Source organism: Ailuropoda melanoleuca, chromosome 16, assembly GCF_002007445.2.
Source record: "Ailuropoda melanoleuca isolate Jingjing chromosome 16, ASM200744v2, whole genome shotgun sequence".
Classification (NCBI taxonomy): Eukaryota; Metazoa; Chordata; class Mammalia; order Carnivora; family Ursidae; genus Ailuropoda; species Ailuropoda melanoleuca.
The window spans coordinates 76757937-76761507 of record NC_048233.1 but is presented as its reverse complement, the minus strand read 5'-3'; the positions used below and the strand labels follow the sequence as shown (position 1 = coordinate 76761507).

Genomic DNA, 3571 nt, shown 5'->3' with positions numbered 1-3571 from the left:
TTACTCAGTGCTTGCCATGACTGGCATACTCTCAATCCCTTTCATCTATTTCACCCATCTGCCCATCTCCCAACTGGCAAACACGAGTTTATTCTCTGCACTTAAAGAGTCTGGGTTTGTCTCCTTTTATATATAAATATAAAGATATATATATACACACACACACATATATACACATGTATGTATCTTGTTTTTTAAATTCTACCTATGAGTGAATTCAAATGGTATTTGTCTTTCTCTGTCTGCCTTGTTTCACTTAACATTATATCCTCTAAATCCATCCATATTGTTGCAAAAAAATGTTTTGGGTAAATACCCAGCAGTAGAATTACTGGATCATGTGGTAATTTTATTTTTTACTTTTTGAGGAACCTCCATAATGCTTTCCACTGTGGCTGCACTGGTTTGCATTCCCACCAGCAGTTCACGAGGGTTCCTTTTACTCCACGTCCTTGCCAACACTTCTTGCTTTTTAATTTTAGCCATTCTGACAGGTGTGAAGTGGTATCTCACTGTGACTTTGATTTGTATTTCCCTGATAATGAGTGATGCTGACCATCTTTTCATGTGTTGACTTGTTATCTGTTTGTCTTCTTTGAAAAAATGTCTATTCAAGTCCTCTGTCCATTTTTAAATCAGATTCTTTGTGATGGTGAGTTATATACACTCTTTATATCTTTTGGATACGAACCCCATATCATTTTCATCTGCCTCCATGTATTTTTTTATTTCCTCTTGGATATTTTGGTTGACCTATTCATTGTTTAGGAGTAGGTTATTTTCCTCCATGTATTTGTGTTCTTTCTAGATGTCTTCTTGTAATTCTAGTTTCATACCATTGTGATAAAAAAAGCCGTATAACATGATTTCAATCTTTTAGAATTTATTAAGGCCTATTTTGTAGCCTCACATGTGATCTATTCTGGAGAATGTTTCCTGTGCACCTGAAAACAATGTCTTCAGCTACATTGGGATGTAATGCTCTGAATATATCTGTTAAGTCCTTTGGTCAAGTGTGTCATTCAAAGCCACATTTTCCATGTTGGTTTTCTGTCTGGATGACCTGTCCACTGGTGTGAGCAGAGTGCTAGAGTTCCCTACTATTACTGTATTACTGTCAATTTCTCCCTTCATCTGCTAATAGCTGTTTTATGTATTTAGGAGGACCCATGTTTCTTGCATAAATACTGATAACGGTTATAGCCTCTTGCTGGATTGTTGGACTCACTTGTTAGGAGTCATTTCAGACCTAAAGACAGTTACAGAATGGAAAAAAAGGGATAGAAAAACATTTACCATGCAAACAGAAGCAAAAAGGAAGCTAGGGTAGCAATACTAATGTCAGACAAAACAGGTGAGTCAAGTCTTGTCTCTCCTCTGATCAAAGCTCTCCAAAGGTGCTTCACTTTGCTCCCATCAAAAATTAAGTCATTTAATGCAACCTACAAGGCTCTATGTGATCTGGACCCACCACCCCTCTCAGACCTCATCTAATACTCTCTGGGTTTCCATCTCACTGGCCTCAAAACCTCCAACACATTTCTGCAGTGCATATCTACATGGCTGACTCCCTCCCCTTCTTCAAGTATTTATTCAAACATGATCTCCTCCCTGAAGACTACTCTGACCTACTTAAAACTGCAGACTGTGGAGAGAGTTAAAATGGTGGAGCAGTAGGGGACCCTAATTTCCTCTGGTCCCTGGAAATCAGGCAAAAAATTATCAAATTATGCTGAACACCTGCAAAATCAACCAGAGATCTGAGAAAAGATGCTACAATTCTACAAATGGAAAAGCAACCACTTTTTGCAAGGTAGGAGGTGTGGAGACATGAATCTGAGGGGATCTAGCAGAGGTTAAACCATGGGGGGAAGGAGCCACAGTAAGCTGGGTACTGGAAAGTGGTGTAAGCAACAGAGTGCAAAACTGGAACTTTTAGAAGTTTGCCTGAAAGGCACATTGGAGGTGAAGAGTCAGCCATGATGGCCTATGACTGCTACATGGCCATCTGTAAGCCCCTGCACTACAGGACCATCATGAGCCCTCAGGTGGGCTGCCTGCTGCTGGGAGGGACCTGGGGGGGGGGGCGGAATACAGCTTCTCTCCATCTATTAAATACCCTTCTACAGCCCCAATATAATTGATCACTTTGTATGTGATTTGTGTCCCTCGTTGAAACAGGCCTGCATGGACACCCACACCCTGGGTCTTAGTCATCCTCAACAGTGGGGTGATGTGGTCATCCTCTACTCCCTGAGGTTTTGCAGCTCTGAAGGGCGGCGTAAAGCCCTCTCCCTGCCTGTGGCTCCCACCTCACTGTGGTTATCTTGTTCTTTGTGCCGTCCATTTTCCTGTATGTGCAGCCTGTGGCCACTTACCCCATAGACATGGCAATGGCTGTGTCTGATTCCATCTTCACAACCATGTTAAATCCCTTTATCTACACCTCGGAGCACTGAAGTGAAAAACGCCATGAGGAAACTGGGGAAGAGGGGCACTTTTGTTGTAAGTGACTGTCATGCTAAGAATATCATGTTTCCCTAAAGAGAAATTCTTTCTGAAAAGTGTGAGAAATAAAACTATCCATTCCTTTCCAGCAGCAGAGCAACTTCCTAAAAATAAAAACTTGCTTGGGGCACCTGTATGGCTCAGTTGGCAAAGATCCGCCTTTTGCTCAGATAATGATCCTGTGGTACTGGGATCCAGCCCAGCACTTGGCTCCCTGCGTAGCATGGAGTCCGCTTGAGATTCTCTCTCGCTTTGCCCCTCCTCCCATCTCACGCTCTCTCTCAAATGCATAGAACCTTTAAAAATAGAAACAAGTTGGGGTGCCTGAGGGGCATTTGGCTCTTGCTTTCAGCTCAGGTCATGGATCTGGGTCCGAGGATCCAGCCCCATGACTGGCTCCCCATTCAGCAGGGAGTTTGCTTCAGAATTCTCTCCCTCCTTCTGCTCAAGCCTCCTCTCTCCTGTTTTCTCTCCAGGAAATAAATCGATCTGTTAAAAAATACAGAAACCTGCCTAATGATCTAGGATTTAAGTATTATGGTTTTCTTAAAGGATCTAATACTTTACTGTTTTCTACCCATCCATGGCTTCCCAATGTTTTTAGAAACATCTCGTCATACTGTAAAGTCCTGATTATTCTAATACCTCTAATGTTCCAACCCCATCTGGAGCACTTCACCTCCTCCCTGTGCATCAGCAGGTCATGGACTTTTTCATCTGCCCCCAGGTCTCTGTGAGATTTTCTCGCCTCAGTGCTTTTGCTTCTCTTTCTGAAGCCCCTGCCGGGAATGGAAAGCACTCCCTGTACCAATGGATGAAAGATTACTCCAAACTCTGCTGTGAAAGAGAGAAAAAGGCAAAGGGGGTTTGCTCAGAGACAAAGACCCTTTGCTCCGCTTTGCTCCCACTTTTATTTGTCCTTCAGGATAATCACAAATCCTGATCAGTTTCTCAAGCACATGATGTTGACAAAGGGTCTTATTGAAAACTGGGAGGATCTGTTTACAGGGAAATATTCCATATGCTACTTTGGGCATTCTAAGAGTTTGCTAAACATAGCCTA

At 42.5% G+C, this 3571-nt stretch overlaps 1 pseudogene; it reads left to right on the top strand.

Moving 5' to 3' along the window:
- The first annotated feature begins 1979 nt into the window (after nt 1-1979).
- Nucleotides 1980-2544, top strand: LOC117796603 (annotated as a pseudogene).
- Nucleotides 2545-3571: the final 1027 nt, after the last annotated feature.